Here is an 18,570-nt window from a genome sequence, read left to right on the forward strand (position 1 = left end):
TATCAAACAACTAATATAATATATACACGAATAAAAAATAAGTTACTTGCGATTAAAAACCGATTTGTTGGTTATGCCATGTTGTTAGATAATAATATACTATATTTACACAGTAACTACTCTATTTATTTATTTTGGGTGTCTCAAATTATCATCTCTGCTTTAAAATTGTTACAACCTCCATCTTTAACGTGTCATATCTTAGCCTGTAGTTCTTGAAATCTTTGTTCATTGCTTCGAAATGTGCATCTCACGTGGCCAAGTCTATCTTTAACTCATTACACATTGAGTGGGTCTAGGAAACAAAGATTTGAGATACTGGGTCTAGTTAACAAACCCTGAAAGACTTAAGAGTGGTTTATGGATATTGTGATACTGTGAAAAAAAAGTGGTGGGGTCATGAACCAGTTAAGAGGAGAGAACATAGTAACATTGGATAGTTTTTTTTAACTAGTAACATTGAATAGTTTTACTGTGAAGTTTGAAGCAGAAGATGATTCGTCGGTTCTTGGGAAGTAAGTGCAGAGATTCAGACCCAAAGCCAGTTTCATCTTCCTTCAGTTTGTTCCCATTCTTTGGATTGATTGAATAAACCTAGAAGCTAATTTCTTTGGTGAAAATTGTAAGGAATGTTAAGGAAAATTTATATCACTTGATTTATTATGTGTATGGAATAAATTAGTTTGTTTTTTAGGTAACAGGATGCAGTTTTCCAATAAGGAAAGTCTTATTTGACTTGGTTATTGAGTAAAAAAGCACAGTCCAGTCTGTCCACAAATGTATGACTCGGCAACTAGAAGTAGCATACGTTACTGCGTTCCTAACTCAGTCACTGCACGGCAATATGCGATAAAAATGCTAGAAAATTCCAACGACCATTTTCTAAGAAAAGAAAAAATTTCCAACTACCTAATTATTTAGCAAACAAAGTATATTAATTGCAAGGTGCTTTAAATTATCCAGATCTCCTCCTCCTTCTCCTTCTTTTTTCTTGGTCAACTTATTACTGGGCCACAACGGGCCGGTCCAGTTGGCCCATCAGCCTCACCACAGGAGATGCGAGCGGAACCCGAAATGTTTGGGAGATTGACCTGGTACACAGACCACCTGTCCTAGAAGCTCCCGGCAAATTATCCAGATCTCCAGTGTTTGTGACGTTGTATAAGACATTAATTAACTTATTACTGTTTCAGGATGGCTATTATGTTGCCTTTTTTACATTTTTTTCGAGACTATTATGTTGCTTCTTAGTAAATGCCTCCATAAAGGTTAGAACAATTATGTAGCGTCACTGTCAATAAAGTAGTGGGTGTCAAGAATGGTGGGCGGTACCGGAATCAAAATGATTTCAGGCCATTGGAAATAGGATTGGCTTCATTATTATCCTCTCTAAGTATTGAATTCATTAATTCTCCGCTCGGTCCAAGCTCTCAATTTCAAAAAAATAATTCTAAGTTGACAATGAAGTAAGTCTACAAAATAGAATTCAGTCATTTGATATCACATTTTAGAAATTGTGATTAGTACCCGACTCGATTATAACATAAATTCGACATAAACCGATACAAAAGTGTAAAAGAACGAACAACTAGCTAACATTTTCACTTTCTTGATATTATAAATCAGAAACCAATGATAGATTCTTGAGATTTTATTTAGATAAATGAAGAAAAAGAAGAAATCAGCAAAATAACGACAAGCGAACTATTGGAGTATTAACTCCTATATAACTTAGGATAATTTCTATTTAGTTTCTGATAAGGATTATGTTAGATTTCCTATTTATCTTTAGCTTTGGTTTTTTTATTATTCTTTGAGTATGTATATATACTCATATCTATCTTATTATATAAAACTCGTTATAAATCAATTGATGGATGTTCATAACCGGCCCGGTCTATAACTGGTCCATATAGAAAGAGACGGTCCAACTCTAGAGAGAGAGAATCGGCCGCGTCAAGAAGAGAGAGAGAGAGGCGGCTTGGAGAAAAAGAAACCATCTTTCCTTTTCCTTGTAATTGTTATATTTCCATTATTATGTATTAGTGATTTTTCTAAACCTAGTGAGTTTAGGTTTTGGATACTTTCCTTTTACTTATCTTGTAATCCTCTATATAAAGGGAAAACTTATTCATTAATGATATACATAAACATTCAGCTCTAAATTTAAGTGTTTCACAACACGTTATCAGCACGAAACTCTAAAGAACCCTGAGCCAAAAACTAAACTCGAAAAACCCTAAACCTAGCTGGCGACTCTAAACCTAAACCTAAGCCGACGAACCCTAACCCTTAGGCGTTCCCCGTTTGCGTCCGACGTTCTCAGCCAGCACGCGTTCCCGTCTCAGCCTCAGCTTGTGTACGTCTCAGCTTCAGCTCGCGTCCAACTCGCGAACCCGATAGGAAGCAGACAGCTCGCGTCCGTTCCAGCTTGCGCCTCAGCTCGCGTCTGTCCAGCTCGCGTACCATCCAGCTCGAGGTTTATCCGTTCGTCTTGGAGGTCCAGTTTCTACAAACTGCAAAACTAAGGTAATTCGAATTCTGAGAACATGAATCGAATCTGGTTGTTTTGTAAAGATTGAAACCCTAAAAATAAATCTCTAAAGATGAAAGCCATATGATAAATAGATCAAAACCCTAAAGAGTAAATCGGAGCTCGAATAAGTCTGATCCCCCTTAAACCCTAATTCGAGATTGATCCATTGATCAATTAAAATCATAACCTTAAAAGGTTTTGAATCTCAAACCAAAATCTCATTGATCAAAGATCAAAGTTTCAAAATCCCTAAAACCCTAAATTGGAAAATCGGTTTTAATTGTTTGATTTGAAACTTGATTATTTTATTTGATCACCTAGAAAGATTGTTAGGATTGTTTAAACTCGAATCTGAATTGTTTAAACTGAAACCCTAATTAGACTTGATAAGTTCCTGATTATATCATCTCGTGGCCGTGTGGCCTTATTGTTTTCATACCTGAATTTGACCACTCCTGATTGATTGCAAATTACACTTACATCTTCATCTTAGGAATGATATTGGATTTGATCAAGTAGCTGTGTGGCTTGTTTCTATGATTGGCCGTTTGTTTGATTGCATCATATAGAGACTGTGATTGTTAGGATTGCAATTACATGTCAAACTAAATGCATAAGATTGAACTGAATACATCCATGGCCGTGCGGCTTCTGTCTTGGCCGTAAGGCATATGTATCGGCCATTAGGCTTTACTTGAAAGTTTTTAAAAACTAAAACCCTATTTCTAAAGACCTATATTATCTATGATTTCAGATGTCGAAAATCAATAACTTGGATTTTGCTGCCCTGAATCTCTCTGGAGATAATTACCTTCAGTGGGCGCTTGATGCTAAGATCATCTTGAAATCCAAGGGTCTCGGTGAATGTATCACCGAGAACAGTGATCCTAATGAGATGGATCGTTACAGAGCCATCATAATCATTCGTCATCATCTAGCTGAGAGTCTCAAGGATCAATATCTAACCATTGAGAACCCACTAGATCTTTGGAATGAATTGAAATCGAGATATGATCACCAGAGAACGGTGATCTTACCTAAGGCTCGGTCTGATTGGAGGGATCTAAGAATCCAAGACTACAAGTCTGTGGACGAGTACAACTCGGCCATGTTTAAGATCGTTTCAAAATTGAAACTGTGTGGTGAAAGTATTACAGATGAGGATATGCCTGAGAAAACCTTTTCCACTTTCCACACAAGCAATATGTTGTTGCAAACACAGTACAGAGAGAAATGTTTTAAGACCTATGCTGATCTTATTTCTTGTTTCTTGCTTGCTGAGTAGAATAATGAATTATTAATGAAAAACAGTGAAATTAGACCTGTTGGCTCAGCAGCACCACCTGAAGCAGACAATACTGAGGACGATAAAGAGTCCCACCATGTCCAAGGAAACGACTATCATAGCCGTGGTCGAGGTAGACGGAATGGATGTGGCCGTGGCCGAGGTTCCTTTGGCCACAAACGAGGTAATCAGAATGGACGAGATCATGGACATGATCGTGAATCATTTGGACGAGGTCATGGTCGTGGACGTGGGTCTTCGTTTAAGCCTCAACACTCGGCCAAATCAAGTAAATCAGTGTGCCATAGATGTGGAATGGACAATCATTGGGCTAAGACTTGTAGAACTTCAAAGCATCTTGTTGAGCTTTATCAAGAGAGTTTGAAAGGGAAGAATATTGAAGCCCATATGGTTTATCAAGACAATGAAAAAGACTTCGATCATGACAAGGACGATCTTATGGATTATGAAACTTCAGATTGTCTTAAAGACTGAATATAGATTTCGACATTTGTAATCTAAATTCTATGTTTTGGTGTTTTTAAATTCTATGTTGTCTTTTATTTTGAACTTGTTTTAAAGACCTATATAATAAAATAAAAGCTTTCCTTTATATATGAAGTCTCTAAGTTGCATCCTTTTGAATCTTGTTTTAGAAATGAACGAGAACAAGGATGTACTCGTTGTGGACATTGGGTCAAGCCACACGATTTTAAAAGATAAGAGATACTTCATAAACCTAAATCTTAAAAACGCCAACATCTCAACCATTGCGGGTATTGCTAGCCTCATAGAGGGAAACGACCAGGACAGTGTCCTGTTGCCTATGGGTACACATCTTGAGATATCAGATGCCTTGTATTCACCTAAATCTAAGAGAAGTCTTCTAAGCTTTAAAGACATTCGATAGAATGGTTATCATATTGAAACCAAGGGCGAAGGAAACAAAGAGTTCCTTCAGATCATTGATCATGCCCAAGGCCATAAGAAAGTCTTAGAATCCATACCCGCACTATCTACTGGTCTTTACCATACTAAAGTCAGTATGATCGAGGCCAATGCCATTTTTAAAGAGGCATTGGACAACTTCACTCTATGGCACGATTGGCTTGGCCATCCCGGGTCGTCCATGATGCGTAAACTGATCATAAGCTCAAACGGACATTCTCTTAAAGAGAAACGAGTCATTCATAAGCACCTATCTTGTGTTGCTAGTTCCCATGGGAAACTCATTTCTAGGCCATCACCAGTTAAAGTCACTAAAGAGACTTTAAACTTTCTGGAAATGATTCAAGGAGACATCTGTGGACCTATACACCCACCTTGTGGGACGTTTAGATATTTCATGGTCCTCATAGATGCGTCCACTAGATTGTCGCATGTATGTCTCCTATCATCCCGAAACCAAACATTTTCTACGTTACTTGCTCAGATAATTCGATTACGAGCTCACTTTCCAGATTTTCCATTAAAGACTATAAATCTTGATAATGCTAGTGAATTCACTTCCCAAGCAATTAATGACTACTGTATATCCCTGGGGGTAAGTGTCGAACACTCCGTGGCACATGTACATACACAGAACGGCTTGGCCGAGTCATTTATAAAACGCATACAGCTCATAGCCCGACCATTACTCATGAGGTCGCGGCTTCCGGTCTCATGGGGACATGCCGTCCTACATGCGGCCGAACTCATACGCATCAGACCATCAAGTGAACACAAGTATTTCCTATTACAATTACTTACGGGTCATGAGCAAGACGTATCTCATCTTAAGACATTCGGTTGTGCCGTTTATGTTCCTATAGCTCCACCACAGATAACGAAGATGGGACCTCAAAGGAGGATGGAGATATATGTCGGATTTGATTCCCCCACCATTATAAAATATCTTGAGCCAACTACGGGTGATTTGTTTAAGGCCAAATATGCGGATTGTCATTTTAATGAATCCGAAAATCTGACCTTAGGGGGAGATAGCAGCAAAATGATAAAATAAATTTCATGGAATCAAACATCTATTCCTTGGCAAGATCCTCGAACTCAAGTGTGTGATCTTGAAGTTCAAAAGATTATACATTTACAAAAGCTGGCTAATCAATTGTCAGATTCCTTTGCTAACCCGAAAAGTGTGACTAAGTCATATATACCAGCTGCTAATGCACCAATAAGAATTGATGTTCAAGAGGGACACAATCAAGTTGCTACAGAGTCTAGGACAAAGCATATTTTGCCTAAGTTCTTCTTTACCCACGATTTGCAAAAGACCGGAGAGGTCAAAGTGATCCAAGTTCGGTCCAATGAGAACTCTGCCGATTTATTTACTAAGGCACTTCCTACATGCACGTTTAGGAAGCTCACGCATCAGATTGGGATGCGTAGACTGAAAGACCTCCACTGAGGTTCACATCAGGGGGAGTAGTACGTGTTGTACTCTTTTTCTTTCATCATGGTTTTGTCCCACTGGGTTTTCCTGATAAGGTTTTAATGAGTCAACATTAAGCGTATTATAATCCATGAATGGTTATGGCATCCAAGGGGGAGTGTTATAAATCAATTGATGGATGTCCATAACCGGCCCGGTCTATAACCGGCCCATATAGAGAGAGACGGCCCAACCCTAGAGAGATAGAGAGTCAGCCGCGGCAAGGAGAGAGAGAGTGAGGCGGCTTAGAGAAAAGGAAACCATCTTTCTTTTTCCTTGTAATTGTTATCTTTCCATTATTATGTATTAGTAGTTTTCCTAAACCTAGTGAATACTTTCCTTTTACTTATCTTGTAATCCTCTATATAAAGGGAACACTTATTCATTAATGATATACATAAACATTCAGTTCTAAATCTAAGTGTTTTACAACAAAACTTAGTTCTTCAAAGTTGCTAATTAACATAATCGCGACACATGATAATTATATATATTTTAAAATTGTGACATGTGTTATTTTATCTCATAATTAAAAATATATATACTAAGATATTAACAAAAACAAATCTTATTAAAAATTAATAATAAATATTATGTAATAGTAATTTTTTTTTTAAATCCTAATAAAAACATTATTGCAAAAGATTATTCGATAATAATTTTTTTTCTAATATTGTGACATGTGTTTAAATATATAATAATTAAAAATATATATAATAAGATAATAAAACAAATTTAAAAAAAACTACTTTTAAAAATTATTTAATAGTAAAAAAATTTAAAAAATATTTAGTAGTAATGTTTACCAAAATTTTCCTTTTTAAAATCTTTAAAAATAGATTTGAAAATAATTTATTTAATATAATTTTCATTTTCAAAAATTTTAATGTAAATATAATTATAAAAATTTATATTGAGTTTGGTTCTTCAAAATTACTAATTACCATGATTGTGACACATGTCAGTTATATATTTAAAAATCTGATATGTGGTAAAATATCTCATAATAAAAAATATATATACTAAAATAATAAAAACATTTTTTTCTTAAAAAGTAATTATAAATATTATTTAATAGTCTTATTATTATTAATATTATTATTTTTATATATAAAGCTTGATTCTTCAAAGTTGCTAATTAAAATGATTGTGACACATGTCAATTATATATTTAAAAATGTGATATGTGTTAAACTATCTCATAATCAAATATATATATATACTAAATAATAAAACACATTTTTTCTTAAAATTAATCATAAATATTATTTAATAGTCTTATTAGTATTATTATTATTTTTATATATAAAGCTATGTTCTTAATTAACTTGATTGTGACACATGTCAATTATATATTAATTTAAAAATGTGACATGTGTTAAACTATCTCATAATCAAAAATATATATACTTAAATAATAAAAACATTTTTTTCTTAAAAATTAATTATAAATATTATTTAATAGTATTATTTTTATCATTATTATTATTGTTAATTTTTATTATAATGTTTGTTTTAAAAAATACTAAAGATAGAGAATTATAAAAGTTAAATATTAACTTTTAAGAAAAAATGTTAAAAAAAAAATTGTAAAATCCTACAAGTACAATAAATTATTTAATAAAAAACATGAAGAAAAACTAACTTTAAAATAAATAATATTACTTTTTTAAAAGCCTAATTAAAATAAAATTGTAAAAGTACTCTTATTATTTTCTTATGAGTAACTAACTTTTCCTTTTTAATAGATAATTGTATGTTAAAAAAATATAACCAAAAATAGCTACAAATATTTTACATCTATATTTAGGTTTAAGTTTCAACATATTATTTTTACAAAACACAATAGTATTTACATGAAAAGTATACCTGAGTTTTTTCTTTTAATTTCTTGATACAGCTCAATTTTTTATAATCCTTATTACATCTTATGATGCTAACATAACTTTTAATTTTGATGTTGTTGTCATACATGAGTATGTGTGAATATGATGAATATGTGTTTGTATGTATAAGACAAAATATATAAATAATTAAACATAATTTTTTATATTAAAAATAAAATAGTTGTATAAAAATCTAAAAGAAAAACTAATTATAAAATATATAATTTCCTTATTAAAAGACTAAATAAAATAAAAATGTAAAAATAATTTTATTTTTCTTATAATTAAGTAATTTTACTTTTTAATAATTTTGTGTTAAAATAATATAAACCAAATTAGCTTCAGATATTTCACTTGATATGATTGTGACAAGTGTCAACTAAAAAAATAGATTGTGAATGTGTTAATAAAAACTGTTATTATGTCAAAACAATTTCTTCTTTTTCTAAAATCCTAAATAGAAGAGATTTCAAAAAAAAAAAAAAAAATTCTTTTCTAGTAATCTTAACCAATTAAGATTTTTTTATTTTAAAAAAAAACTGACCAGAGAGAATTGTAAAATTTATTTAATAGTTATTTTTACTTATAAAAATTGATGATAAACATGATTGTAATAATTATTTAATTAACAATATTAGTGATATTGAAAAAAAGAATTTTGAAAATGACAACTTTAAATAGTTAATATTAACTGGAAATAATTATTTGATAGAAATTTTATTTTTTTTAAATCCTACACAAAATATAATTGTTAAATATTATGTAAATAATAATTTCCTTTTCTAAAATCCTAAAAAAAACTGTAAAAGAATATTTGATAGTTGTTCTCCTTTTTTATAAAAAAATCCTAAACAAAAGAAATTTGTATCATATTTTTAAAATCTTAATCAAAAGAAAATTGTAAAAATTTATTTCATAATTTTTTAAGAAAGTATTTGATGATGAACATGATACTAAAAAATATTTAATTAGCGAAAAAAGTGTAAAATTAGCATTGATACGAATTGTAAACATAGTAATTTTAAAATTATTTACTAATAACTAAAAATAATTATTTGATATCAATTTATTTTTTCTCTGAAATTTTAAAGAAAACATCATTGTAATAGGTTCCCGGGCTACCCCCCGATATTTTCCATAGATTTAAATTAAATTTAGATTATTTTAGAATTTATATCAAGTCAAAAAAAAAGATAATTGTAATAGGTTTTATGACAGTAATTTTCTTTTTCTAAAATTCTAAACAAAGCTGTAAAAGAATATTTAATATTATTTTGTTTTTAAATTGTATATAAAATGAGACTTATAAAATATAATTTTTTCTTTTTTAAAAAAATTCTAACAAAATAAAAATTTAAAGACTTATTTAAAAAAACATTAAATTAGTACATAGGAACATGTATAATGTTGTCATTGACTCGATTGATGTATTTTACTTTCATTTTTTTTTTAATTTTCATTCAATTTCTTATTTCGGGTTGTGTTCAATTTAAACGTTTAGGTATAGTATTTTCTAGAAATCTAAGTATAAAGTTTATAACAATTCATTTATGCATCATGATTATAAAATACAAATATTAACTTGAACTTATGTGTGAAAACATGTTTTAATTATAAAATAAATCTCAAACAACATATGCAAAAAAACAATCTTAAAACTATAATAAAATGATTTAATTTTTTATAGTTTTTATTAAATTAAAACATCAAACAAAAACCGTTGCAACGTAACGGTCTCATATCTTGTTCATCAATAAAATCTCCGACTTTGAATCCCAGACATACTATTTGTCATTGTATCACAGCCTAAGAAAACTTAAAATAAAAAATATTCATTCATATTCCCGTGGTGGTCTCGCAACAAACGCAAGACCATCACAATATTCTTATTCTCGTGTTTCTCTAAACTTGAAGCACACATCATTCATTCAACAAAACAATGTCGATTACGCCAGCAACACGTGAAATCACATACAAAACCATCTCTGCATATGACCTATCATCTAATGATAAACCTGGAGCTGTGATTTTGCAACCACTTCTCAACGGATTGAATTATGATGAATAGACTATCAACTTTCGTATGACTATTAGTTCATGAAAGAAATTCGAATTCCTTGACGGCAATCTTCCAAAACCGACGGCCGATTCATCCTACCTTGAAGATTGGATTGCAAACAATCATCTTATTGTAGGATGGATAAAACAAACAATCGAACCAAAGATCAGATCATCAATATAACTCTGGGAAGTCGCAAAAGATTTATGGGACATCATCAAGAAACATTATTCTATCAAGAGCGAAGCAAAGCTTCAACAACTAAGGATCGCACTCGCAAATTGCAAACAAGATGGTTCCAGCATCGATGAATACTTTGGACATCTCACACAAAACTCTGGGATGGGATGGACGAATGTATGAACTCGAAAAGTTGTGGTTATGGCAAGTGTGAATGCGACCTAAACTCAGCAAGAGAAAAAGAGGCCGAAACTCTCAAAATTCATGATTCCCTAGCCGGACTTAATGATTCCATACACGGGGTCATACGTTCTCACTTTTCAGATTTGTACAATATCTCCTCTTCCTGATCTCGATAGTGTGTATCAGACTATAGCACAAAACGAAATCATTCATTCAACAAGGACGCCTGAGCCAACCGTTATGATTTTCGCATCGCAGACTCAACCTTCAAACCATTCACGTCCAAACACAGCAAACACAAAAGATTCCTCAAGACCTGGAAACAGAGATCTGACACGCAGTTTACAGCCTGCGGACGCACTGGACATGAAGCTGCAGGATGCATCACAATTATCGGAATGCTTCACAATTATCGGTTACCCGGATTGGTGGGAGGGGCGATCAAAAAGCAGAACTAACAATCGCAACTTCAAACCTACAAATAACAACTCTACCACTCAACCTTAAATATAAAAATTACGCATCAGCAGCAGAACTAATATCTCAGACTTTAAATCCTAAACATACTATTTGTCACGAATTTAATGACAACTAATAATATTACCTAAAATAAAAATCTGAATTCAGTAATATTTAAGATTTTCACTTCTCAGATAAGAAAACTAAAATAATAAAATTATTTACTATTTTATCATAATTACATTATTTAGTTTATTTTTTTGATTAAATTTATTTTAATTTTTGATTTGGTTAATTATTAGTTAAAATCAAGCTTAAAATATATAATTTATTTATCTTATATTTATATATAATGATTATATTTATTTCAGATGTGTATATTTCAAATTATAATTTCAAGTAGATTTTATCTAGGTTATTATGGTTAAGATATTGTTAAATAGATCAAATTATTATTTTTATTTATCCCAATAAATCAATTGTAAATTACATAACAATTGTATTGTAATACGTTTAAATCCAAATAAATTCAACAATTTAGAAACGACAGTTTACTTTGATTAATAAATCTAACTATAATATTTGTAGGCGAATATGTTGTTAACACGTTGGTCCTCGCTATCATCTTCCCAACCCATATAAGCTTTGGTTTAGGGAGTGTCGCTTACATCATCTCTTATATAAATTACATTCACCTGTGTGATGAACCAATCCAAAAAAGTAAATATTCCGGAGATCGAAAAGATAACGTCTAACAAAATTAATTTACTCTATAAAAATTTTTAGACTTTACAAAATATAATGGATTCGAACAATATATGTCAGTGGATAAACAACCCACTTTAGAAAAAATCTACCTTGTTCTAGCATCCCTTCCAACTATAAGCCAATCAACCGGAATGACCAACATCTTATGAAATCTATATCAGTCGAGTTAATGATGACTGCATGCAAAAAGAACCATCTAAAAGAACATATCACCGATAATAAAACTCATTATACTTTACTCGTTTATGTTTGTGATTACTCACCTTTGCTTCTTCATCTAGCTCTCGAGCATGTGCTTTATTTACATAATACCAAATAAATACGAGCGGAGGTGGTATGACTTCTCGCTCTTGTTCTTCTACTGCTTGGGAGTCATAGCACCCAGAATCCGACTCGCTATCTGACTCAATAAACACCACCGGGTCCGCATGTGAAAATGATATTCCCAAACGCCGTGTTCTGCAGGAAGTCAATATCGTTGATTACAGATCCAATCCTCCCCGGCTTGTGGTTTTGTTAACTCTTTCGCCAATCAATTCTTCTCTGGCTGCAAACATGCGCACTGGAAGTGGAATTTGCTCCAAGCCGTCGACTGTAAATTTTCTAGTTTTGGTCTTTGGAGAGAATAATGATTTTCGTATGAAATAAAGAAGAATGATTTGGGGAATATGACTATTTAGAAATGGTTTGAACAAATCGAAACTGTAAATGCTGGCTTTTAGTTTGCCTTTAATATTTTTAATGGAAAAATATTTAAATTTAGATGAAAGTTAGCATGTAATAGGCATGTCTAGTGATGAGTTCTGACACTCTATGTAGAGTAAGGATGTTTGCTTGTAGGGGTGAAATGGTATTAAATTAAGTTGGAATAGTTGCCTAGTTTTTGTAATGTAATCAAGGGAACAAAAATGAATATTACATTTTTTTAATGTTTCTCAAAAATGTTACCATTCATGAGGAATATTTTTTTTCTCTTCATTCCTTTTCAATCCTTTTTGTAGAGAATTATAATGCAAATTTGTTCTTTGTTAATTTTGATAAGGAACTCTCGTTCCCAAAATTTTATTCCTATTCATTCTTTTCCTATTCATTCCTAATGTTCCTTGATAGTTACCAGTCACACCCTAAGGGTATGAATGGTGACCAGGGAACGACGATGAATAATGCATTCCTAAACGTTCTTAAAAAAAATCATCATTTACAAGGAATAATAATTCCTTCTCATTCCCTTTCATTCTTTTTTTTGTAGGCTTTAAATGGTGACCAAGAAACGAAGTAGAACACTGAATTCCTTACCATTCCCCAAAAAAATCACCATTCACAAGGAATAGTTTTTTTTTCTTGTTCCTCCCCATTTTGTTTGTAGAAAAATATAGAACAAAAGCATTCCTTGTTAAATTTGATAAGAAACAAAGCATTCCTTTTCATTCCTGCAATTTTATTTCTATACGTTTCTTTGTGGTCCCGAAAAGGTCACCAGTCGGAGCCTAGAGAATTAAAGAACAAAATTATTCCTTGTTAAAATTAATAAGGAACAACCATTCTTTTTTATTCCTGTTATTTTATTCCCGTAAATTCCTTTTTTATTTGTTTCTCTTGTTTTTCGAATCGTCACCAGTAAGACCGTAAGTGTATATACATTCTAATTCCTCTTGAAAATCGTTGATCCCAAGAGGAATAGCCTTTCGACGAGGATTTGATGATCGTTGATTCCAAAAAATACTAAAATAGCCATTCAAATAAGAATTCTTAACAATCGTTGATTCCTAATAATACTGAAGAGAAAGAAGATGAACTGAAAGTTCCAAGGTTTTTATATATTCAATAATCGATTGTTCTTCTTTACAAGCGATCATCTTATTTATACTATAAAAATCAGAATCGTATCTTATTCTACCTAATCTACGAAGAGTTAATCTATCTTATTAAAACAGAAACTTTACAACTTTTTCTAGGTGGATTTAGGTGAATTTTTAAGTTGGACCTCATCTATTTAATGCTATATTAATATGCCTATTACTAAATGTACCCTTTTATGATTCTATTGATAACGACCATTATCATTGTTTTCCACTTCTCATATATTATGAATCCAGTACGCATGTTTTCCTATATTCTTATATTATCGTCCCATTATCTAACCTACTATACTATGAGATAGATTATTAATATGCAATATATTTTCGTATTCATTAACATACATATATCAATATCATATTAATTTTTGAAGATGACAAACTCTATACCCATATTCATTGAACATATAAACTAAGTATAATATAATAATATATATTTAAACTAAAAATAAGATTGACAATCAATAAAAAGATATATATATATCTCCAGTCAAAAATGAATATGATACAAAAAAATATAATTTTAAATTAAAGAAAAAGGAATTCCGTGAACCAACCAGCATTGATAAACACATCTGGCTCAACATTATAGTTCAATTACGTTATATCTATTTTATTAACCATTGACCATTAGCCTATATATTAAAAACATTGCCATTTAGTCCATCTCAAAAGTTTCTACTCTACTTTCAACATGGTTTATAATCTCTCTTATTATTAAAACAAAAACATAAGATATTGATTTAGAAGTTTCTATATATATCCGGAGTTATTATATATTCGGAGAATTTTTTAGAAGCACATTATATTTAAATTATAAATTTAGAATTACATATAAATCAAAAATTCTCTGGTATCTTAAGACTTATTCTTGGGATCACCCCCTAGGGCGAACCTCTAGGTTCACCAACCAATAAAATTGTGTTATTTCATATTTGATATCTTTTAAAAAATGAAACAAATATTCTCAAATTATATTATGTCTTTAAAATTAAAAGGTAAAAAAAAAAAAAAAATAGTTGTAATTACAAAAAAAAATATTTTTAACTTCGTCAGCAAAACATTAAACCGTAAATCCTAATCCTTAAACCCTAAATCCTAAACCATAAACCTTTGGGTAAACCCTAAACTCTATGATAAATCCTAAACTCTAAATCAAAATCACTAAACATTAAAACACTCAAGGATTTCGGGTTTTAAGTTTAGGATTTAGGGTTTAGGGTTTAGGGTGTTAGTGTTTTTTTATTTAGAGTTTAGGATTTATCCAGGGTTTACGGTTTACCCAAGGGTTTAGGGTTTATCCAAGGGTTTAGGGTTTATGGTTTAGGGATTAGGATTTAGGGTTTAGTGTTTTGCTGATGATGTTAAAAATATTTTTTTTTTAATTTTTTTTTTCTGTAATACTTTTTTTTTTAATTTTAAAAAAATAATATAACTTGACAATATTTTGTTTCTTTTTTTAAAAGATATCGAATTTGAATTAATGAAATTCTATTAGATGTTGAACTTAGAGGTTTACCCTATGGAATGAACCCAAGAATAACTCGTATCTTAATATCAACACTTCTTAGATGAGTGGTAAGGTAAACATTATTCCCCCAACCATCTCGAAACAATAATCGTTTGCATCACTTATTAAGTTGGTATATATTTTATTTTTAAAAAGTGAGTGGTAAACATTGTTCCCCAAGAATTTCCAAATAAATATCTTTTCTCGGTTAGAAAGTTAGTATATATTTTATTTCGAAAATAAATGAGAATAACTAATAGTTAAGATCTTTCTTTAATCGAAATCTCCAAATTAAACTTTCAAAACACAATAAATTGGTTATTCTAACTTCTTATTCTTAAGGACAATCCAAAATTGATATCTATGCCAGTAACAGAAACATCAATTTAAACGTTTCCATAAAATGTTTTATGGAATAAACCATTCTTCAAGTAACTTCGACTAACTATAAAATCTAACTTTCAACCATATCTCTTGATTTGATATTTCTTATTCATGATTCACTTTCACAGGTAAAGAGAATATTTCTTAAAATAAATAAATAATTGGTATTCCACTCACGGAAAACTATAAATATATATAGTTCAAATTGAGTAAAATACATATATCACATAAAATAAGTGTTATACAACTCGAAATTATATAACTATAAATAATATACAACATGTGTATAAAATTTGCAAAACAAAAAAATCTCGCGCAGGTGCGCGGGTCATGATCTAGTTAGAGTTTAAATGGTGACCAAAAAATTAAAAGGAACATTGATTACTTATCTTTCCAAAAACATCACCATTCACAGAGATAATTTTTACTTCTTGTTTTCTTTTCCATTTATTTTTTGTAGAAAAATATAGAACAATAATATTCTTTTTTAAATTTGGAAAGAAACAAACATTCCTTTTCTTTTATTCATATACATTTTTTTTCCTATACGTTCCTATTGTCCCTAAAAAGATCACAGTCGAAACCTAATCTTTAATAGGGTTATTGGTTCTTGTATTTTAATGTATTTGAAAATCCGAACTAAATCTAGTGTTATTGGTTTTATAATTTTCAAATATGTATTAAAATCATGTGTTATTGGTTTAATGATTCATAAATTCTATATCAAATCAAGTGTTATTCAATCGTATGAATTTACTAATAACTTTGATTTTATAATGGATTTGAATGGATTTTTTAAATTTTTTGGTTAAAAATACAAAGACTCAAATCCGATTGGAAACCTCTGGATTTGTAAATACTAATCTGAAAAAAAATTAAAATCTATATATTTTTCTTGGATTTATAAATACTACATAGATTTCTAAATCAATCAAAATATATAAACCAATAACACCTTCTGAGTAAAAGAAATCTAAATAACTATCCGCTTGACAAACACTTAAAGCCCAGTAGACATGTTTGTCGTTAAAAGGCCAAATTTATAGGATGTGCTGCATGGCGATGTTTAAATCTATTTTATTAAAATAGAATTACAAATAAAAAATAATTCTAAGACTTATAACTTAATTACAATACAATGTCATTGAAGTAATTAATAAGTTTAAATATAAATTAAATTTTTTCCTAAATCTATTCCACAACAAATTCATGATAAATATTACACTTAATGCACATTAATGCACATTAATACTATAAACCTTAATATGTAAAGTAGAAAATCTATTTCCATAAATTCGTGTGTATTATCCTCTATTAAATAATGTTTATTACATTTTTCAAAATTTTATTTTTAATGAAATCAATTAACAATATTTAAAAAATTTAAAGGATAAGCCGTAGTTGGGAATAAAAACTTAATAATGAGAACATATTTAAAAAGATCTATTTTACTTGATAATTCTAAATTTGTACCTAATTTAAATTTTCAAATAACCAATTTGACTAATCTATTTAATTGACGATATTGTTTTAGACATATATAACTAAAATGCTACTAGAAAATTATTTTTAAATTATGTATGTTATTACATATGTTCAATTTAATTTTACCTTAAATTATTTCTCCTTAGTAAGAATTTGAAATATTAGATTTGGTAATAACATGTATATTTAAGTATTAGTATTAAAAAAAATTAAAAACACATATGATTTTTCTTATGAGAATTGTAATAGGGAAAGTTTCAAAAGAATATTTTTCAAGTTTTGTATGTAAAGAAAAACATTTAGACAAGATAACAATGTTCTAAAAAAAGAAAAAAATGTTCATATAAAATAAAAATCCTATATATAATAAAATATTAAAGTCAATAAGTTAAAATAAAATTAATTTGATAATAATATAAATACAAGAAATGCAATTACTCATTCTAACAAATTACTCATTTTAATAAGTATAATATAAATATTTTACTAAAAATGCAAGACGAAGATTTATATATCGGGCTGAGAAATTAAAAATTAAGACTACTTATATAACGGGATGGAAATTTAAATATAGTTATTATTTATAACCAAAAACCTATCAAAACATCTCAAATATTATTTTCGCATATATATGTTAGTTTATGGAAAACAAACACATAAACTAAAAATAAATTAAAAATATACTTTGTATATTTTAATTATTATGCGTAATGTCATAATAAAAATATATAATACGTGAAAAAATAAATAAATATTTTATTATTTATAGAAAACAATAGTATATTCCTAAAAAATGAAAAAGTGGTTTCTTTTTCTTACTAGGAACTCAAATGTTGTAAATAATTCGTTCCAACGCGTATCAAACTCGACCAATGAAAGACTACTAACATTTCCTTTACCACTAGCCAACTCGATATTGGGTAAATAAAAATGATACCGGTTAAATAAAAATAAATATTCTCGTGATATTTACATTTACACTTATATAAATCATTTTACTTTTATTATTAATGGAATTATGTAACAACAATATATGTATTATGTGATGTATTTTTGTCATCATTTTATTATAATTTTTATAGATTATATGATGGTGTAAAAAATATTTAGTTACATTATGTAAAAAAAAAAAACACCAGCTCGGTCGGGCTGATCCAACTCTAAATCTTTTCCATAACAAATTCATGATAAATATTACACTTAATGCACATTAATACTATAAACCTTAATATGAAAAAAAAAACCTTAATATGTAAAGTAGAAAACCTTTTTCCATAAATTTGTGCGTATTATGCTCTATTAAATAATGTTTTTATATTTTTCAAAATTTTATTTTTAATGAAATCAATTAACAATATTTAAAAAACTTAAAGGATATGCCGTAGTTGAGAATATAAACTTAATAATGAGAACATATTTAAAAAAATCTATTTTACTTGATAATTCTAAATTTGTACCTAATTAAAATTTTCAAATAACCAATTTGACTAATCTATTTAATTGACGATATTTTTTAGATATATATAACTAAAATGCTATTAGAAATTATTT

This window comes from Brassica napus, chromosome C6 (genome assembly GCF_020379485.1).
Source record: "Brassica napus cultivar Da-Ae chromosome C6, Da-Ae, whole genome shotgun sequence".
NCBI classification, from domain to species: Eukaryota; Viridiplantae; Streptophyta; class Magnoliopsida; order Brassicales; family Brassicaceae; genus Brassica; species Brassica napus.